The sequence below is a fragment of the Carcharhinus amblyrhynchos genome, chromosome 4 (genome assembly GCF_965287045.1).
Source record: "Carcharhinus amblyrhynchos chromosome 4, sCarAmb.v2.hapA, whole genome shotgun sequence".
In the NCBI taxonomy this organism is placed as follows: Eukaryota; Metazoa; Chordata; class Chondrichthyes; order Carcharhiniformes; family Carcharhinidae; genus Carcharhinus; species Carcharhinus amblyrhynchos.
In genome coordinates, this window is record NC_137327.1 from 127,236,567 (window position 1) to 127,259,647 (window position 23,081).

A 23,081-nucleotide genomic window follows, 5' to 3' on the forward strand; every position below is an offset into this window, starting at 1 on the left:
TGAATGTCTTTACCTCCTGGAAACATGGGATTAATGTTAAATGTTAATGCATTGTCCATGACAGCTCATTTGCGTTGCCAACCGCTGAAGGTCGGTGTAAACTAGTCTCTCTTTTTTCACACAAACACAACTTCCACGTGCATGAACCGAAGATACAATTTTAACGCCCAAAAAGAATTTTAGTCCCAATTTCATATGTGGGGTTACAGGAATAGGGCCTGGGTGGGATTGTAGTGGGTGCAGACACGTTGGGCCAAATGGCCTCCTTCTGCATTGTAGGCATTCTATGGATTCAGAACGATTTGTTCAGCAGCATCTCCTGAACAATATTGTCTTTCTTCAGAGCATCCTCGATTTGAGGGTCCACGGCTTGTGCCGAGATTTTACAGTGGGCAAGAAACGAGGAGAGAGACCCCAGCTCTACCTCAGGTGGAACGGGGACAGAACCCTGTTGGCACCTAAACACAGTGTTCAGCCAACCGAACTCACTGGCTCCCTGGACGATATTAGGCTCAGTGTGATAAATGACAAAGACCCAGCTCAACAGCTGAAGCCTCCAGATTGCTGAGGATATTATTTATATTTGGAATGTAAAGCAGAGATCAAGTAAACCTCTTTGCTTTCAGTGTGGATGATAGATGGCCCTCTTGCAGATTTATGAACATTACAAAACCGATTAATCTGGATCATTTTTTCTCTTGTGGACAGAAGGAAGTGAATGACGGGAAACGTTTAAATGCTTTTCACTTAAGCTTTTACCCAAGTTTTATTCCTTATTCAGTACCGACTATACTCATGTCCTGGTTTCTTTGTCTCAGTCGCATATGTATTTAAAGTAGCATATGTATCATTAAAGAAAATTCCCTGCAACTATCTCCAATGGCCTCTCAGCCATCAGATCATCTACAGGTGGAATTCCCCATCACGCCCAATGCGGGAATCATGGCGGGTGGGACATGGACCATGCAAAGGGCTGTTGACCTCGTGTGGGATTTTCTGCTCCTGAGGTGAGCGTGGCTGGAAAATCCTGCCCCACGTTTTCTTTTAAAAGAAAGGCTTGCAGCCCTATCAGCTAGATTTCAAAAAGCATAACAAGCAGCTGTCCCAGTATGCTATCATGGGACATGGGCGTAATGTCTTTCAGGATCTTTGAAAATCCGAAAGCTCTTTAAGGCAGTGAGGTATGTGTTGAAGTAGGGTCAGCCTTGTAATGTAAGAAATGCAGCAGCCAATTTGCCCACAGCAAGGCCAGACGTTCTTCTAATTAGCTGTTAGAGGGAGGCGATGGCCGAGTGGTATTAACGCTAGGCTATTGATCTAGAAACTCAGCTAAAATTCTGGGGACCTGAGTTCGAATCCCTTCACGGCAGATGGTGGAATTTGAATCCAATTTAAAAAAAAGATCTGGAATGAAGAATCTACTGATGATCATTGCTATTGTCAGATAAACCCATCTGGTTCACTAATGTCCCTTTGGGGAAGAAAATCTGCCATCTTTACTTGATCTGGTCTACATGTCACTCCAGAGCTACAGCAAAGTAGTTGACTCTCTTGGGCAACCAGGGATGGGCAATAAATGCTGGCCAGCCAGCGACGCCCATGTCCCATGAGTGGATTAAAAAAAATATAGCTGAGCTACAACTATGGGTCAGTACACAGGGACTGCTGCCTGCTATGTTTCAAAAGATGGAAGCTTGGTATCCAGCTGAGAGGACTGACAGGGTATCAGGTGTAAAGGATATGATAGAGCAGCATTCCCTCAGCCTAGGATTTACACTCATAACCCTGAAATGGACATTGGCCCAGAACTACAGGAATCCAAGTCATTGGAGACCGGAATGTATGACCCAAGATGTGCATTAGGAACCCGTGCAAGCTCTGCTGCACCGATCTCTGTGGGAGCTGTCAAGAAGTTTGATCTTGTGACCAACTATTCCTCTCCTTCCCAGGGTCCTTTTGAAAGTCCTGTGTTACGTTCCTTGATACCAACAAAACTCTCCCAACAATCACTTACACCTGACTCCATCGCCTGGTCTCCCCTCTGACTACACCTCCCTGATCTACTGACTGCTCTATCCCAGACCACAATATCCCTCCCAGTTATAGCCAGCCCTGAGTATTTTTTCATTCATTCGTGGGGCATAGGCATCACTGGCTGGTCAGCATTTATTTCCCATCCTTAGTTACCCTAAGAAGGGCAGTTGAGAGTCAACCATGTTACTGTGGTTCTGGAGTCACATGTAAGCCAGACCGGATAAAGACGGCAGATTTCCTTCCCTAATAGACATTAGTGAACCAGATGGTTTTTTTCCAGCAATTGATGGTCATCAGTAGATTCTTAATTCCAGATACTTTTTATTGAATTCTAATTCCACCATCTGCCATGGTGAGATTCACTGAACTTCTGGATTAATAGTGCAGAAATAAAAGTACTCGCCATTGCCTCCCTCAGCCAGACCTGACAACATCCACCACCCGACTAACCCCCAATCTTTGGCAACCAGAAGACATTCTTTGGATCACCGTGGTGGCTAAAATGCAGCTTGCGTAGGCAGAATGAAGACACCATGAGTTGTATTGGGACATGCTGACGATTACACATCAGCTGAACGTTGAGGGACTGAAAACTCTTTCCATTCCAGTATAGGACAGCGTAGACATACAGCAACAGGAAACAAATGTGCTCCCTGCAGAAGACTACTTGCAGCAAACTCTTGCATCCGCACTGTTTATATCTTTTTGGAAGTAAAAAATGAAATGTAGTTTGCTTTCTTTGAGTACAGGCTTTTGATGAACTCCCTTAAACACTGTTGGTGAGAGGCGCTTCATGTTGCTTAATACGTGTTCAGAGATTGAGAGAGGATATCAGCTTGAGCATAGATTTCCCAAATGGCTGCTGTTGTATTAAATCAATACTTTGACCTGCATTCTTCCTGCCCCTCTTCACATTGCACCAAACCCTTTACCACCTCGCATCATGTCAGACATTGCACTCGCAACACAACACACACATCTCTGGAATTCTACTGCCCCACCTGTCACAGAATCAGAGTGGGCGAGGGGCGGGCAACAGAAATGCCCATTGACCTTGGGTGGGATTTTCCAGTCTCGCTCAAGCGAAGTCATAAAATCCCATCCAATTATTTAGGAACACTCACAATGCTCAATGCTCCTGAGTCCAAATTCCTGCCCAAAAAGTGGAGGAGATGGAATCCCTGTAATGATTTGTCACAAGCCACTATGGGGTGAATGTGTTTCTATAAAAGCTGATACTTTGCTGGTCATGTGTAAGTATTGATAAAGAATTCTCACAGGCAATGTAACATAAGGCCTTGATCCTAACCACAAGCTTGTCCTTTCTTGCGGGATTTACAATGTGAAGGAGGAAAACTGGCTGGTTTCTCTTTTCTTTTGCCCTAACTAACCCAGAAGACTGAAGTCAATGGGATTTTTTTTTCTTCGTTTGTGTGTCATGGGTGTCACTGACTGGCCAGCATTTATTACCCATCCCTAGTTGTCCTTGAACTGAATGGCTTGCTTGGCCATTTCAGAGGTCAGTTAAGAGTCCATCACATTGTTGTCGCTCTGGAGTCACATGTAGGCCAGCTCAGGTACGGATTTCAGATTTCCTTCCCTAAAGGACATGAATGAATCTGTTAGCACAAGTGGACGAAACGACCACTACGGACTCAGGGTGAAGTTCAATAACGGCACAGCTTTATTTTCCTTACGTCGACGGAGAAGCACAGTCAGGACACATAATCACACTGTTCCGAAAGTGCTCTAAAGACTCCCCCACAACGGGCTACAGTTGTACCTGAACTTCGTGTTTCAAATGCTAATCCTTTATTTACAGTATTTGATTTCAGCCATCCTGTTTCGATGTTTTCGAGTGTTGGAGCAATTGTTTTAAGTGTGTGTTAATCGTTTTTGTCTGGTTGGTTATCAATGGTCTAGAATCTCTGAGGTTTGAACCATAGGTGTGTTATTGATCTCAAAGAGATTTGAGGGGCCAGGGACGTTTCCTTAACTATGTTAATTTTAGGTGTCTCCATGGGTTGTTGACTGGTTTAGAAGTGCTGATTTTGATGGGGTGGGGATGTGTCCTTTAATTTAGTTCCTGTAGGTGCCATCCTGTCCAATTTCCCTTATGTGCTGGCCCTCATTTGCATTCTAAAAGCATGCTCTTGCCTACTGATCGGTATCTGTTACTTTGTGATTTTAGTGGAAGGCTCTGAGGATAGCTTTCGTTTGCTTCCACTTTGTGTGCCCAATTTCATAAAATTTGTTGTCCGATAACAAACCCAACGGGCCTTTCCAACAATTGACAATGGTTTCATGATCGTCAGTAGTTTCTTATCGTTTTTACTGAATTCAAATTCCACCCACCATCTGCCATTGTGGGTTATGAACCCAGGTCCCAGAACATGGACTGAATTTCTGGGTTAATAGTCCAGCAATAATGCCACACCTCCCCCTCATAGATTGGTCCTTTAGTTGCCATTGCCCTGGTCAGCTAATTCAGCACTGATCAGGAATGGAGGCTGGAAACATTCCATTGTGCATCAGTTTCACAACATTGCAATCTGCAATGTTTCTTCATCCCAGAACAAAAACGAGTTACTAATCTTACATTTGTTCACCAAACTTTGTGGAAAATTCATCAATGGTTTAACTCGCTAATGCCTAGTTCTTGTTCCAGATGAAGTGATGAAGTGGTTGAAACCTTGAAGTTTCTAGGTGTCCAGATCACCAATAACTTGTCCTGGTCCCACCGCACTGACGCAACAGTTAAGAAAGCCCAACAACACCTCTACTTTCTCAAGAGGCTAAGGAAATTCAGCACGTATGATTCTCACCAATTTTTACAGATGCACCATAGAAAGCATTCCTTCTGGATGTATCACATCTTGGTAAGGCTCCTGCTCTATTCAGACTGCAATAAACTACAAAAGGTTGTGAATGTACCCCAGTCCATCATGCAAACCAGCCTCCCACCCATTAACACTGCGTACACTTTGGGCTGCCTCGGCAAAGCAGCCAGCATAAACAAGGACCCCACACACCCCAGACATACTCTCTTCCACCTTCTTCCATCAGGAAAATGTTACAGAAGTCTGAAATCATGCACCAACCGACCCAAGAGCAGCTTCTTCCCTACTGTCATCAGACTTTGGGCTTTTCTCTACACCCTATCTATGACTGTAACACCATGCTCTGCACTCTCTTGTTCCCTTCTCCACTATGTATGCTATGAACGGTATGTTGTGTCTGTATAGCATGCAAGAAACAATAGTTTTCACTGTATCCCAATACATGTGACAATGATAAATCAGATCAGATCAACTTACACAATGTGCTTCACTCAGATGTGTGTTATACCTCAGGATTTCAATCTGCAATGAGTTAGACCACTTACTGGGTTTGATTATACGGCCCATCAATATTTTGTGTACTTTACAAGGGACTGGGTGTTTTGGGGCATCTGAAATACTGGAAAATCAAAAAGATATTTCTTTAAAAGCTATGTTTTGAATTTTGAACTTTCCTCTGATGTAAAGGATATCTACATCTGCAAAAATAATGAGCTTATTGCATATAAATTGAATGGTTGATCAATAATGGCTGCTTCCGAATCTTCAAACATTTACCTTGGAGTGAAAAGAGCAAAATTTCAATACTTATGAATTTTGGATCATTGTAACATCTGTGAAATTTAATTTGCATTCATCAGAATGTTCCAGTGCCAGGGAAGTCATCAAGTATTTTTTCTTTTGTTGCTTCACTTCAGCCTGTGGCTTCATCCTGATCATCTTTCTCCTTCCTTTAAAGCTGTCTTTCACAAGGCCACGGCTCGTTCGCAGGTTCCTGGACCAATAGTTTTCACACGTGTAAACCTCGCTGGTCGCACCTCAGGACCAATATCCCAAGCCCAGAGCATGTGGAAGCTCCAAAAACATTCCCAGAACAAGACACGATGACCAGGGGCCAATGGAAACCTACATTCCATCCCATAGGTGTTCAGACTCATCCCAAGGATGAGTTGGGCAGCAGATTGTAAAGGAATATCGCTACCAGTTTGGAAGGGGTTAGCCTATTCCGCATAAGCATTGCATAGAGTTTTACTAAACTAACAATAAAAAAACAATGACAACATATATATATATGTATATGTATATATATGGCATTGTTAACACAATAAAATATCTCAAGGAGCATTGTAAAACAAAGTAAGACACCAAGTCACTACAGGACGATATTAGATCAGATGATCAAAAGTTTTTTCATAGGGTAAGGTTTTGACAGGAGTCCTAAAAGACATTGTGAGATAAAGACACAGGAAGGTGTAGGGTGGGAATTACAGGGCAGAGGACCAAGGCGTGAGCAGTGGTAGAGTGATTAAAATCAGGGATGCATAAGAGGCAAGAATTCATAGACTCCCTACAGTGCAGGATGCCATTCAGCCCATCGGGTCTGCACTCTGACAGAGTGAGCAGGACATTACAGCCTCGCTCGTCCTGAAATTGTAATATCCTGCCCGAGGTCAACAGACCTTCCAATTCTCCTGCTCCAATTCCCGTGGCGTTAAATTCTGGCCAGTATCTTTTCCAGGTCTCTCCCCCATCTTATCCCAATAACCCACACACTTACCCCGCTAATCCACCTAATCTACACATCTTGGGACACTGAGGCTCAATTGAGCATAACCAATCCATGTAACCTGCACATCTTTGGAGTGTGGGAGGAAACAGGAGCACCTGAAGGAAACCCACACAGACATGGGGAGAACATGCAAACTCCACACAGACAGTGACCCGAGGCCGAAATCGAACCCGGGTGCCTGATGCTGTGAAACAGCAGAGCCAACCACTGTGCTACCATTATTAGAATTAGAGGAGTGCAGATGTCTCAGGTAGTTGTGGGATGAATGAAAGATCAATGACTCCGTTTTCTAAGAAGACTCAGGAATGTTCACTATTCCATGTGGAAAACAAGAGATGCAAGAATGGGATTGCAATGCTAAAGGACACAGTTGCACATCTGGAAGGAGCCATGGAAAAACATTACATTCCCAAAGAGGCATATGAAGAGATCATGGAACAGCTAGTGACGATATAAGTGCTCACTAGAAAGTGTGAAGTCAAAAAAATTGGCAGAGGCACAAATACAGAACGTGACCTTGAAAGGTCGCACAGAGAAATGATACCAAGAAAATACTGATCAGATAAAGAATACAACATGGAACAGCAAACAGCTTTTGAGCTGATGTATGTTGTCCATAATCAGTCTCTGTCTTCTGAGCATGAGTACCTGCATAGCCCAAGATGTCCTCAAGATGGCAGAAGACGTCAAGACTGCTCCTGTCATCAGCCAGCCAGAACAATATGGTCCAAATACTAAAGGGCATTAAGATTCCGATTTCACCTGCGATCACTTTTTTGCAGAACAGGTTTGGCCATCCTCATTCCAGACCCAGGAACACCCTAAATGGTCAGACCATGAATCTCAAACAAAGACAAGACACAATACAGGAAAGAGATAGAGAATCTGGTGAAACTCTCCCTCAATGTCAACAAAATGAAGGAGATTGTCATTGACTTCAGGAAGCATGGTGGGGAGCATGCCACAGTTTACATCAACAGGGACAATGTAGAAATGGTCAAGAGCTTCAGTTTTTTAGGTGTCCAGACCACCAACAACCTGTCCCGGTCCCTCCATGCAGACACTATATTTAAGAAAGCCCACCAAAGCCTCTACTTTCTCAGGAGACTAAGGAAATTTGGCATGTCTGCCATGACTCTCACTAACTTCTACAAATGCACCCATAGAAAGCATTCTTTCTGGTTGTATCACAGCTTGGTATGGCTCCTGCTTTGCCCAAGACTGCAAGGAAGTACAAAAGGTCGTGAATGAAGCCCAATCCATCGCGTAAACCAGCCTCCCATCCACTGCCACTGTCTACACTTTCCGCTGCCTTGGAAAAGCAGCCAGCATAATCAAGGACCCCACACACTCTGGACATACTCTCTTCCACCTTCTTCCATTGGAAAAAAGATACAAAAGCCTGAGACCACATACCAACTGACTCAAGAACAGTTTCTTCCCTGCTGCCATCAGACTTTTCAATGGACCTACCTCACATTAAGCCAATCTTTCTCTACACCCTAGCTGTGACTGTAGCAATATGTTCTGCACTCTCCCCTTTCCTTCTCCATGCATGGCATACTTTGTCTGTATAGCATATAAGAAACAATATTTTTCACTGCACTCTAATACATGTGACAATAATAAATCAAATCAAATCAAACCACCCAACAGCACCCGAAGATTATCATAGCACCTTAGGAGAAAGAAGTTCCAGAGAAAGATTAAATAGTCTGAGGAGTTTCTCCCTCCAACCACGATGATGGTACACTTGGTAGATGCACCAAGCACTGTACACACACGGCAACTTCCAGCCAATGTGCCAGGACCACAAGGAATGCAGCACCATCAGTAACAAAAAGCAGAGGTGAGCAGGCTACTCAATCTTCTCACCACAAGGATGCCTTTCCTCTATTGCAGAGAGTTCCCGATAGCCCAAACAGAAAAGGAAAAGGCGCTGCCGAGGAGACGCATCCTATTTTCACCCCGTTATGGAGCAAATTAATTTCAGGAGACCCAGTACAGAACAAAGGTTTATTAGTCAATGTGTTGGGAGAGCACAACCTCAGAGAAGGATCTCTGGGACACTCTAAGCAAGGGAATAACAATACAATATTTATACATTATATGTCATGTAGGCAAGGCATTATTTACATTGAAACATTGGGTGGGATTTTACAGCCTTGCTCGGGCGAGATTGGGAATTCCTATCCGAAGTCAACGGATCCGTTGTCGGATCCTCGCCTGCGTTCCGGCCATTGTCTGGTTTTAAGTTTTACATTAAACAATTTGCAAATGATCACAAGGCAGGGTAGCTACTATATCAAGAACTATCTGTGTTTCTTATCTCTCTTCAGCTCCTTGTAGACTTTTCACTGTATACCAACACAAATAGCAATAATAAATCAAATCAAATCCCTCAAGCTTGTTGTTACCAGGCATACTAACCCGATATGGTAGCAGTCTTTGTTTATATATCAACATGCTGTTTTCCCCTGAGTGTGGAATTGACTTAAACTTTCCAATAGTTCTACACAGATTCCCTACTCCCTTATTGACACACACTCACAATTTGCCCAAAGAAATTGTAATAAATCATATTCATTCTTTCCCTCTAACAATCCAACCCACAAGAATCAAACAAGAGCAAGAGTCTCGAAGGCCGTGTTGCCTGTCTGGTGGCAAGGTGCAGGTCATCTGTTCTGGGCTGGAAAGGAACCAGCAGTGAGAAGGGGGAAGATCCCATGGTTATGGTCCACGTAGGGACCAATGATATAGGCAGAATGAGGAAGGAGCTTCTGTGTAGACTGTTTGAGGAGCTAGGCACTGCATTAAAGAACAGAGCCTCAAAGGTAATCATCTCTGGATTATTACCTGAGCCATGTGTAAATTGGTAAAGGGTGTATAAAATTAAAGAGAGTAATATGTGGTTCAAAGGTTGGTATGAGAAAAGTGGATTTCAGTTTGTGGGACATTGGCATCAATACTTAGGAAAGTGGGGACTGTATTATTGGGACAGCCAACATTCCCCAAAGGGGAATGGCCTCGTGGTATTACCCCTCGACTATTAATCCAGACACTCAGCTGATGTCCTAGCAACTCGGATTCGAATCCCACCACAGCAAATGGTGGAATTTGAATTCAATAAAAAAAAATCTGGATTTAAGAATCTACTGATGACCATGAAACCATTGTTTATTGTCAGAAAAATCCATCATTAATGCCCGTTAGGGAAGGAAATCTGCCACCCTTACCTGGCCTGGCCTACATGTGACTCGAAAGCCACAGCAATGAGATTGACTCTCAACTTTGGGCAAACCAGGATGGGCAATAAATGCTGGCCAGCCAGTGACACCCATGTACCACGGATGAATAAAAAATAATTAAACTGTGCGACCAGTGTTCTTGCATATTTGCAGACCGTGTTCTTGTATAACTAAGGAGGGATTAATTGGCTTTAACTCAAATAATGGGTGTGCATGGAAAATTAGGGAGTCAAGGTTAAAGGTAGGAGACAGGTTAGTGATGAGTGTCAACAGAAAGCAAAATGCAATGACAGGTCATATGAAAGTCATATTGCACCAAGGACTCATACAAGAGGTGGGAAATTGGATAATAATAAAACAAAATTCTAGACTTTGTATCTGAATGCATGAAGCATTTGGAATAAAATTAATGAGTCAACAGCGCAAATAGAGTCAAACAGATGTGATTTAGTGGTAATTACTGCAGTGTATTTACTGGGAAACCAGGTTTGGGAATTGAATGTTCAAGGATAATTAGTATTTTAGAAGGATAGGCAGGAAGGGAAAGGAGGTGGTGTAGCTTTGTTAGTGACGGAAGAGATCAGTGCTGTAGTGAGAAATGATATAGGCACTGGAGTCCAAGATGTAGAATCAATCTGGATTGAAATAAGAAATAGCAAGGGAAAGAAGTCCCTGGTGGGAGTAATCTATAGACTAGTGGGTGCCTGGAACACGTTGCTGGGGTAAGTAGTGAAAGCGGATACGGTAGTGACTTTTAAGGGGCGTCTTGACAAATACATGAATAGGAAGGGAATAGAGGGATGTGGTCCCCGGAAAGGTAGGGAGTTTTAGTTAAGTCGGGCAGCATGGTTGGTGCAGGTTTGGAGGGCGAAGGGCCTGTTCCCATGCTGTAATTTTCCTTGATCTTTGTCCCCAAACAGCAATTCTGCAGTGGGGCACAGTATAAACCAAGAAAAACTAGGGGCTTGTAAAAAAATGGTACGGCAATAATCATGGGTGATTTTAACATGTATTTTGACTAGAATAATCAAATTATCAAGGGTAGCCTCGAGGGAGACTTCATTGAATATATTAGAATTTTTCTTTGGAGCCATATGTTGTGGAACCAACAGGGAGCAGACTCTTCTGTAATGAGGCAGAGCTAATGAATGTTGTCATGGTTAAGGATCCTCTGGGGAAGAGTGATCATAGCGTGCTAGAATTTCAGATTCACTTTGAGGCTGAGAAACTGGAGCCCCACACTATCATTCTGGTGTTAAACAAAGGTAATTACATTTGGCCATAGGGGATTGGGCAGGAAGACTCAAAGGTAGGACAGTTGCTGAACAGCGACAGATATTTAAAGAGATGTTCAAGTTCGTCCAACTAAGATACATTCCAGAGAGGACGAAAGGGGGTAACAGGGTGGGGGTGGGGGGAAGATTTCCACATGCAAACAAAGAAGTTAAGGATAACATAAGGACAAAAATTAAGGCTTTCTGAATTGAAAAAGCCAGTGCTACAATGGAAGATTGGGAACCAAAAGAGAAAATGCTGGTAAATCTCAGCAGATCTACAGCATCTGTAAGGAGAGAAGAAAGAGTTGACATTTCGAGTCCAGATAATTTTTTATCAAAGATCATATTAAATAGCAGAGCAGACTTGAGGGATTGAATTGTCCACACCTCCTCCTGGGTTTAATTCCCCACTAGACCAACCAGGCATTGTTTAACATCAAGTGAAAGTAACAGATGAAACCATAGTGCCAGTTAACATGCACCAGAACCACCAAAACTGACCACTCTCTTTTGACAGAGTGGTGGCTGAGATGTGGAAAATGTAGAAGGCCTCACAGAACCTCTTAGCTTCAAGAACATGAAGGTGGGGATTGTGGGGTGGGAGGGGGAGGAAGAGGATTTGGTACTGGGGATGTTGCCAATGTTGTGATACCAATAATGTTGGAACAGCATTCGGGTTGTTACAATAAGGTAAACACCTAAGACTTGAAGTAAGTTCAAATGACTATGTACATGGGATGAAGACTTGGGGGAGAGTGTAGTCTGGTACATATACGGTTATGTGAAACTAAGTACAGTGTCATGCACGCAATGTTGTAAGAAGGCATGTGACCCAGGAACAGTCTAGAGATGGGTAAAGACTTAGGCTGGTGTCAGTTCCATATTTTTACCCTTTACTGTACATGATTATGTAGTTATGAGTTGTTAGTAACAACTTGCTGTTAATATGCTCTAGATTATAAAGCCTAGTGTTTGAAACAGGATTCTCCAAGTGTGGCAGAGTATTCCTTGCAGACAGCATACTGTAATAGATCCTTTTTATTAGTTGGCTGCTCCTCTTGACATTCCCCTATTAATGGGTGGGCCTTGCTTGCATAACATGGCAGTGCATAGCTATACAACATGCAAACAGCCATACCCTAACCCGAATACAACGGCAGGATATTGCAAAGTGTCTCCTATTGTTCCACACGGGTGTTCCATCCTCCACATTTCCCAACAAAGAGTTCAGATCAGCATTTCCAAATACCTCTCTGAGCAATTCATCACAGAGTGTTTGCCATGGTGTGGAGATGCTGGTGTTGGACTGGGGTAGGCACAATAAGAAGTCTCACAATATCAGGTTAAGGTCCAACAAGCTTATTTGGTAGCATAACCTTTTGGAGCACTGTTCCTTCATCAGGTGAGTAGTTACAAGTGTTCAGGAACGGTTCGTTATTTTGATACGTTTGTTTGTGAATGCAAAATTAGAAAAAGATAAAACATTTATGAGTGTTCCAAATGAAATAAGTCGTTAGTTATGTAGCAGATCTTGTTGGTGAATTATCCATTTCATTTGCAGAAGATGTTTTTGTTTTGTTAAGAGTTACAAATGCAGGGGGTTGGTTTAGCTCAGTTGATCAGACTGCTGGTCCGAGATGCAAAGTAATGCTCACAGTGTGGGTTCAATTACCGTACCGGCTGAAGTTATTCATGTGCCTTATTAATCTTGCCCCTTGCCTGAGATGTGGTGATCTTCAGGTTAAATCACCACCAGTCAGCTCTCCCCTTCCAAAGGTCATCTGGGACATTGGCGACTTTTATTTATTGCTGTGAAGTTGCCAAGGCAGATTGTAGCTGTCACCGTTCCCTTGGTAATAACTTCAAACTGAAAGGCTCACTTTCGTAACAGTAACCCACAGGGAGCTGGACAGGATAATTGCATATTTAATGCTTTTTAAGTTTGTTTTTGAATACATATTCTAATTTTGCCAGACTGTTAGATAACACACAATGCCATTGGTTCTTAACTAGCTCTGAAGTTGCATCAAACAGATACAGAGAGAAAATAAGATTGAATGCAAAGAAAATTACAGACCAGCTGGCATCACCGTAGGCAATGGAAATAGTAAAGTACACCTTGCCTAGTTGACCACTAAAATCTGACAGCTTGTTTCCAAATTGGGAGAGTTCTCCCCTTGAGTTATTTGTGACATCTTTGCATTCACCAAAGCAAACCTTACAGTTAATGTTCCAGACATTTGCTTTACCATGCTGGTACAACCTGTCCCACCAGTGGGATAGACCTTCCAGAGATGTCTGTACAATGGTATAAAATCAGGAGGTAGTGATACTAGGAACGTTCAATGGTTGACTCCAGACCCTTCAGCTGAATACAATTCTGCTCCTAATGGCCCACAGAAGCTCATCTTTCAAAATGTAACACATTTAGCACAAAGGCAGTGCCATGCAACACGATGGAGAATTTCTCTGTGTGAAGATGGGATGTGGCATCAGGTCAAACATAGACAAGGAAATCCTCTGTTGGTTACTAGATAGCAGGCCCCTTCAGTTGATAAATAAGTATTCCATGTTAAAACCACTTGGAAGGGCACAAAATGTGTTTTGGGAAGGACATCAATGGCCATCACAAAGGATGGCTCTATGGCATGACCATTGATGGAATTGGCTAAGCCTGAAGGATATTTCAGCCAAACTGAGATCATGATGTGTAGAATCAACAAGAACTGAAACCAATTTGATCCCATCATCACCAATCAGGTTGGTGACTGCATCGATAAAAATGACGACCAGAAAACATCTGTGGAGACCAAGTTCCATCTTCACAAGCGGACATTTTCCATTGTGTTGTGTGGCATTACCATCATGCTAAATGGGTTAGATTTCAAATAGAACTAGCAATCAAAACTGAGCATCCATGAGACTCCGTGGACCATCAACAGCAGAATTGTAGTCAACCATAATCTGTAGCCTCGTGGTTCAACAAATTCCTCACTCTACCATTACAATCAAGCAAGGGTTTCAACTCTGGTTCAATAAATGGTGTAAGAGGGCTTTTCTAAAAAAAAATGACAACAATATAGGGGATTTTCACAGTAACTTCATTGCAGTGTTAATGTAAGCCCACTTGCAACTAATAAGTAAACTTATTTATACTTACCTATGTGTGCTGAACAGAGGAAGCAGCATGTTACAGACAGAACTCAGTTATTACACAACTAACAGATCAGAACAAAGCACTGCAGTCCTGCCACATGTAGTCCTAAATGGTAGCAGACAACTAACCAGAAGAGGAGGCCCCACAAATATCCCTACCTGCAATGATGGATGAGCACAGCATATCAGCACAAAAAACAAGCAAAAGACAAGCCTAAAGCATTTATAATCATCTTCAACTAGAAATGCCAAGTGAGTGATTGAGCTTGGCCTTTGCAATCCCAGCGTTCCGCTGAAATCCTACCAACCCACCCCACGGAATTGGAGCAGGCGAGGGACGGACAATGGGAAGTTCCATTGACTTTGGACAGGATTTCCCAGCCTCAGGTTGAGTGAGGCTGTCAAATCCCGCCCTATAAATCAATCCATGTGAAATAAAGAAATGGTTGAAGGCTCAGAATAAAGAAACATCCCAGCTGCGATACTCAAGACTAACTCTCCACAGCTGACCACATCTAGCCAAGCTGATCCATTTACAATGTTGGAATTTATCCAACAATGAGGAAAATTATTACCCAGATATCTTCTGTCCACAAAAAGCAGACCAAACCTCTGATCTGGTCAATTACTACCCTATCAATTGAACACAAATTATGACTAGAAATATTGAACTTTCAATAAGATCTGTTTTTTTTAAATGGCCATTTATTGAATTCTTGCAGAGTGATTCTGGGAGGCAATACAACCCACCCTGTTGCCAGACAAGGTGTTGCTAAAAACCATCCAGTAGCTAATTGCTAGCTCCAGTGGAGACAATAGGATATAATGGCCATTGCATCAAGAGATTCCCTGGCTAATGCCCAGACAGATTTTGTGGATTCATCTTCCCGCTTGGAAACGTAAAGAATGGGTGAAAAGCCAGCTGAAAAGTTGCCCCAGGTTCTCTGCCTGTATGTGCTCTTGTCAGAACAAGTGCTGGAAGTGTTGACATAAATAAAAACCAACAAGTGTTCCCATAGTACACTGCAAAAAGCCATTTTGCAGGAATATATTTCTCTCTGTCATTCACTGACTGTGAAAGTCAGTCAAGTCAGCAAAAGACACAGCTGAAAAGAGAACTGGGAAGTTTCTTTGCCAAACTGCAGAACACTGGATCCCAAAATCTATCGAAGTCAACCCTTATTGGAATCTCAAATTGTAATAGCCAAAATGCACAATCATCTACTTCTCATTAGCCAAGGACTGTTCTATATATTTTTTATATTTAATTACTTTGAAATCAATTCTCCTTCCTAATCTGCATGCATATGTCATTTTTGCCTCGAGTAACGAATAAACTATCTTTAACGCAAGAAAGCCCAATTAAATTGGCTCTTTTTGCAAGTTAGCTAATGGATCTGGGAAAAGGTATCAGTGAAAAAACAATCCTTCTGAGATTAAATTTTGTTGTGACTGACAGAAGAGGTTGAATAAAGAAAGGGAGGCAGTTCATCCCTCCCCCCCGATCTTCCTGTTGCTTGCCATTTCAACACACACTCCTGCTCCCACGCCCACATGTCTGTCCTTGGCTTGCTGCAATGTTCCAGTGAAGCTCAACGCAAACTGGAGGAACAGCACTTCATCTTCCAGCTAGGCAAGCTTTCCGGTCTCAACATCGAATTCAACAACTTCAGATCTATTCTATCTCAACCCTATTTTCATAGAATCCCTACAGAACAGAAGGAGGTCATTCAGCCCATCAAGTCTGCGCTAATCACAATCCACCGAGGCCCTATTCCCATAACCCCACATATTCACCCTGCTAATCCCCCTGACACTGTGGGGTAATTTATGGGAACACTTGTTGGGTTTTATTTATGTCAACACTTCCAGCACTTGTTTTGACAACAGCACATACAGGCAGAGAACCTGGGCCAATCAACCTAATGCACACATCTTTGGACTGTAGGGGGAAACCGGCGCACTGGAGGAAACCCATGCAGACATGGTGTGGGGGGGGTAGTCCAAAACTAGAGGGCATAGGTTTAAGGTGAGAGGGGAAAGATTTCAAAGGGACTTGAGGGGCAACTTCTTCATGCAGAAGATAGTGCATATATGGAATGGGCTATCAGGGGAGATAGTAGAGGCAGGTACAATTACAACATTTAGACGGATACATGGATGGGAAAGGTTTTGAGGGATTTTGGCAAAATGCAGGCAAATGATACCTGGTTGGCATGGTTGCGTTGAGCTGAAGGGCCTGTTTCCATGCTATGTATCTCTACGACTCTATGGGATAAATTTTACCATACCACCTGCCACGGGAATCAGAGTGGGCGAGGGGCGGACAATGGAAAAGTCAGTTGACCTCAGTTGGGCTTTAATGGTTTCAGAACCAGCGAGGCCATAAAATCCCACCCTATGACTCCACTATTGGATTATGATTCCTTCAATCCCATTCCTCACCCCTTCCACCAAAGCAATGTTTAATGTCAAACTGTAAAAATGAAAATCCACCCTGATAAATTATCACTCGCTTTAAATAAAGGTGAAAATACTTCAGATTCACTTACATATCTGAGTCGACAGAAGGTTTATAAATATGCAGGATCTTCAAGTGCTGAGCATTTTAATTCAATGTAACAGTGTGTAAATTGGAGGCTGACTGTTCTGTCTGATTAAAAAGGTCGGTGTTTTTAAAGCAAAAGGCTCCCTGTCGCAATCTAAATTTCTTCAAGTGCCCCAGCAGAATGTGTGTGCGAAATTCAATATTGTTTTTAATTGAATGGTTTCAGGAATGGAAAAAGGGAACTGCAAGTACGCAATTTGTTTGAAGTTCAAAGCAGAAGAGAGAATATTTGAATCTATAAATTGACTGACATAATGGGAGACAGTTTTAATCTAATTCGCCAGGTGGAATGTTAATTTTACAATCCACCACGTTCTCCTACCTGGTATCAAAAGGTGAGCCGTACTGGATACAAAAGTGATTATAAGATCTGCATCCCCCCAAACTGGATGATCCCAGTGGTGTCCAACAGGACCAGAAAATTGCCCCCATGAGCAATTGACACATAATGTCCATACTCAAGATATTACTCATTGTTGGCCAGGTGACCCCTATCTCTGCCCAGTGTGGGACCCTGTTGGGCAGTCTTAAACTTGACTGTGAACGGGTGCACACCTTCAATAAACAGCTCCCAGTACTGAGCTATCTTGTGATTCTTTATACCCCTTAGGTGACAGGGCATACATAATAGAAACACGTTTCGTTGTTTAATAGCTTACTTATTCATATCACTAGGCGGTTCACATTAACACTGCAATGAAGTTACTGTGAAAATCCCCCAGTCGCCATACTCCGGCACCTGTTTGGGTACACTGAGGGAGAATTTAGCATGGCCAATGCACCTAACCAGCATATCTTTCAGACTGTGAAGGAAATCCATGCAAACATGGGGAAAACGTGCAAAATCCACACGGACAGTGACCCAAGCTGGGACCCCAGATCCTTGGTGCTGTGAGGCAGCAGTGCTAACCACTGTGCCACTATGCCGCCCATTGTGCCCATTCAGATAAAGTCACCATAGTCCCAGATGACTTTATGTGGCGATTTAACTGAAGGATCACCACACCCCGGGCAAGGGGCAAGGTTGAGAAACCTTAGCCAGTACGGGAATTAATCTGTGCTGTTGCCTTCACTCTGCATCACAGATCAGCTATCCAGCCAACTGAGACAGTCAGACTTTAAAACATCACAAGACTTTGATTTGATTTGATTTATTATTGTCACATGTATTAATATATAGTGAAAAGTATTGTTTCTTGAGTGCTATACAGACAAAGCATGCCGTTCATACTGAAGGAAATGCGAGAGTGCAGTGTTACAGTCATAGCTGGGGTGTAGAGAATGGTCAAGTTAATGCAAAGTAAGTCCATTCAAAAGTCCATTAGCAGCAGGGAAGAAGCCGTTCTTGAGTCGTTTGGTACGTGACCTCAGACTTCTGTATCTGTTTCTTGATGGAAGAAGGTGGAAGAGAGAACGCCCAGGGGTCCTTAATTTTGCTGGCTGCTTTGCCAAGGCAGCAGGAAGTGTAGACAGGGTCATTGGATGGGAGGCTGGTTTGCATGATGGATTGGGCGACAGTCACGACCTTTTTTAGTTTCTTGTGGTTTGGGGCAGAGCAGGAGCCATACCAAGCTGTAATACATTGGAGAAGGATGTTTTCCATGGTGCATCTGTAAAAGTTGGTGAGAGTCGTAGCTGATATGCCAAATTTCCTTGGGTCAGCATGGGGGTTGCTGGTGATCTGGACACCTAAAAACCTGAAGCTCACGGCCCTTTCTACTTCATCCCCTGTGATGTAGACAGGGTCAAAGCGTCCATCATCCTTGCTGGGGTTGCCGCAATAGCCACTTCTTAATTTTTTGGGATGAGATCTCGGGAGGTGAGCAAACACTGACAATGGATTGTTCATCTCTTGTTGTCCTGGGCAGGTGGTGCTCGGGCTCTTCCTCGAACTACTGCAATCCTTGTGGTGATGGTCCTACCTCAATGGGGTCAGGTCAGGAATTCTCTCCGAGCAACAAAATGATGGCAATGTATATGGTTGAAAAAGCAGGTTTCTCTTTGAAAATGTATCCACTGATCTGAAAGCGGGAATAAGTTTAAAAAGACTGACAGCAGCATTTAAAAGGAGTTAAACAGCAGTTCTTAAGCTGGCCTAACTTTTACATGGCTTTTGTAATTTGCAAATTGGAACTGTCAGAAAGGAACCATACTCTCACATAATAACCCACCAGACACAATAAACTTAAATGAATGCAAATGGTTTAAGGGACAGGTCATTCATGAATATCCAGGCATAATCTGTTATTCAGGTGGGCGCAGATAATGCCATTAAACTCAATCACTTTAGACAAAGGACTCTAGCTGAGAAGGGGACTCCATTAATCATGTAATCTAATCACTTTAAACAGTACAGCTAGAAGGAGTTACTCAGCTTGTTATTTGGTAACTGGATGGCAGGGTGGCATACTGATTAGCGCTACTGCCTCACAGTGCCAGGGACCGGGTTCGATTACCGGTTTGGTTCACCGTCTGTGTGGAGTTTGCATGTTCACCCTTTGTCTGTGTGGTTTTCCTCCGGGTGATCCTGTTTCCTCCCACAGTCCAAAGATGTGTGGATTAGGTGGATTGGCCCTCCTAAATTGCTCCTTAGTGTCAGGGAGACTAGCTAGGGTAAATGCATGGAGTTATGGGGATAGGGCTTGAGTAGGACAGTGGCTGATGCAGACTCGATGAGCCGAATGGCCTCCTGTGGTGCTGTAGGATTCTACGACTCTAAATGCTAGTTTGTGATTGAAGATCCTGTGATAAGCCGGACCTTTGTGTGTAAAGGAACTATTTTTTCAGGGTCAGAAAGAGAAATTGGGGTTTGGTAAAAGTAGGAAGAGAACTCGCAATCCCTGTCTCTCTCTCCAGCCATTCTGCAAACCTATGCTGTGCCTGTATTGAACCAGTGAGACACCACATCGTCAACATCAACCAAGCAGCTTCCAGCTCCAGAAAAAGAGACAGAGATCATTGGTCAACATTTTAAATTGCCTTGCTGCGGAATCAGGAAAAGTTACTGAATCCAACCTGAAAACCCTCCGAGTCATTAATCTACATGATCTTTATCGAGGGTTGGTTTTCTTCTGGAAATCTGAAACAATTTAACCAACGTCGTAACTTCAGACAGAATTTTCTGCTGCCATCCGTCACGGGAATTGCCATGGGTGGGATGAAATATTTGACGGAGCAACAAAAGGCATTTGGGTGGAAATTTCTGGAACTGCAGCAAGTGGGAATGGGAAGTCGAGAGCTTCAAGTTTTTCCAGATCACCAACAACCTGTCCTGGTCTCTCCATGCTGACACTATAGTTAAGAAAGCCCATCAATGCCTCAACTTTCTCAGAAGACTAAGGAAATTTGGCCTGTCAGCTACAATTCTCTTCAACTTTTACAGGTGCACCATAGAAATCTTTCTTTCTGGTTGTGTCACAGCTTGGTATGGTCTTGCTCTGCCCAAGACAGCAAGGAACTACAAAAAGTCATGAATGTAGCCCAATCCATCACGCAAACCAGTCTCCCATCCATTGACTCTGTCTACACTTCCCGTTGCCTCGGCAAAGCAGCCAGCATAATTAAGGACCCCACACACTGCAGACATTCTCTCTTCCACCTTCTTCTGTCAGGAAAAAGGTACAAAAGTCTGAGATCACGTACCAACTAATTCAAGAACAGCTTCTTCCCTGCTGCCGTCAGACTTTTGATTGGACTTACCTTGCACGAACTTGATCATTCTCTACACCCTAGCTTTAACTTTAACTTTAACACTATATTCTGCACTCTCTCTTTTCTTTCTCTATGAACGGTATGCTTTGTCTCTACAGCGCGCAAGAAACAATATTCTTCAATGCATACTAATATAACATAAGAACATAAGAAATAGGAGCAGGAGTAGGCCAACTAGCCCTTCGAGCCTGCCCCGCCATTCAATAAGATCATGGCTGATCTGCCGTGGCTCAGTTCCACATTCCCGCCCTCTCCCCATAACCCTTAATCCCCTCTCTTATCAAAAACCCATCAACCCACGTCTTAAAAATATTTAGCGAGGTAGCCTCCACCACTTCAACGGGCAGAGAATTCCAGAGATTCACCACCCTTTGAGTGAAGAAGTTCCTCCTCAACTCTGTTCTAAACCGCCCCCCCTTTATCTTGAGGCTGTGCCCCTTAGTCCTACTATCCTTTCTGAGCGGGAAGAGTCTCTCCACCTCTATCCTATCCATCCCATTCATCATCTTATACGTCTCAATGAGATCTCCCCTCATTCTTCTAAACTCTAACGAGTACAAGCCTAATTTATTCAGCCTCTCCTCATAGCTCAACCCCCTCAACTCCGGCATCAGCCTAGTAAACCTCCTCTGCACTCCCTCCAAGGCCAAAATATCCTTGCATAAGTACGGCGCCCAAAACTGCACACAGTAATCCAGCTGCAGCCTCACCAATGCCCTATACAGCCGCAGCAAGACCTCCCTACTTTTATATTCAATCCCCCTCGCTATGAAGGCCAGCATCCCATTCGCCTTCCTGACCATCTGCTGCACCTGCAAGCTGGGTTTTTGCGACTCATGCACAAGGACCAATAATAATAAATCAGATCAAATCAAATCAAATCTTTCCATTACCTCTGTGGTTATTAAATCTTAAATAAGTGTTGTCAGTTGGAGCACTTCTTAAAACATTTACACATGGGCTGTTACGTATGATAAGTACATTTCCATTTCTTTTCAAACTTACCAGAAAATCTGAGTGTATCTTCTACAGATGCAGCACTTGAACAGTTAAAGAATCACTGAATTATTAAGAAAATTGTTTTTATAAAAGAAACACCTGTTGCAGTCAACTGAGAGGTGAACAGGGGGAAGCCACTTTACCACTCCATAACCATAACAATATCTAAAATCAGGAGAACGTGGAGGTGATGGTGAGTCCACAATATTGCTGCTGTTCTCCTTCTCTCACATATAAACAGAAAAGATCCAGAGGGAATTTTTTTTCCATTGTCTATCCCATCAAATCATTTAATTATCTTGAACTCCTCAATAAGATCGCCTCGTACATAAATAATGTAGATTCAGGAGAATGGAAACCCACCCTCACTTTAGCCACAGGTATCATGTTTCTTTATTCATTTGTGGGACATGGGTGTCGCTGGCTGGCTAGCATTTATTGCCTCTATCCCTAGTTGCCCTTGAGAAGCTGGTGGCGAGCTGCCTTCCTAAAATGCTGCAGACCACTGCTTTTGATTTGATTTGATTTATTATTGTCACATGTATTAACATAGTGAAAAGTATTGTTTCTTGCGCACTATACAGACATGCTGTGGGTTAACCCACAATGCTGTTAGGGAAGGATTTTGACCAAATGACTGTGAAGGAACAGTGATATATTTCCAAGTCAGGATGGTGAGTGGCTTGGAAAGTGAACTTGCAGGTGATAGTGTTCCTACGTATCTGCTGCCCTTATCCTTCTAGGTGGAAGTGGTCATGGGTTTGGAAGGCGCTGTCTAAGGATCTTTGGTGAATTGCTGCAGTGCATCTTGTTGATGGTACACACTGCTGCTACTGAGCATCAGTAGTGGAGGGAATGGATACTTGTGGATGTGATGTCAATCAAGTGGGGTTGCTTTGTCCTGGATGGTGCTACAGCCTCTCCAGGGCTAATATCCTTTCTGAGGAAATCTCCAGATGTGAGTTAACCAAAGCTCTGAGTAGCAGCAGCTATAATTTCCAACTCTTTGTATTTGGGACATTCTCTCTCCCATCTTCTTCTGTTGGGAAAAAGATACAAAACTCTCAAGTCATATACCAACTGACTCAAGCTTCTTCCATCAGGCTTTTGAATGGACTCACCTCTTACTATGTTGATCTTTTCTACACCTTAGCTGTGATTGTAACACTACTTTCTGCACCCTCTCTCCTTTTCTTCTCTATGAGCGGTATGCTTTGTCTGTATCGCACACAAGAAATAATACTTTTCACTGTGTGCTAATACATGTGACAATAATAAATCAAATCAAATCTTTAAGATAATAGCTAACAATCCCATTAGCCTTTTAAAGCATTTTCTTTACCTGTTCACTGGCTTTAGTGATTTCTGTATTTGGACCCTGAATTCATTGTTTATTCACAGATCTTAGCTCCTCACTCT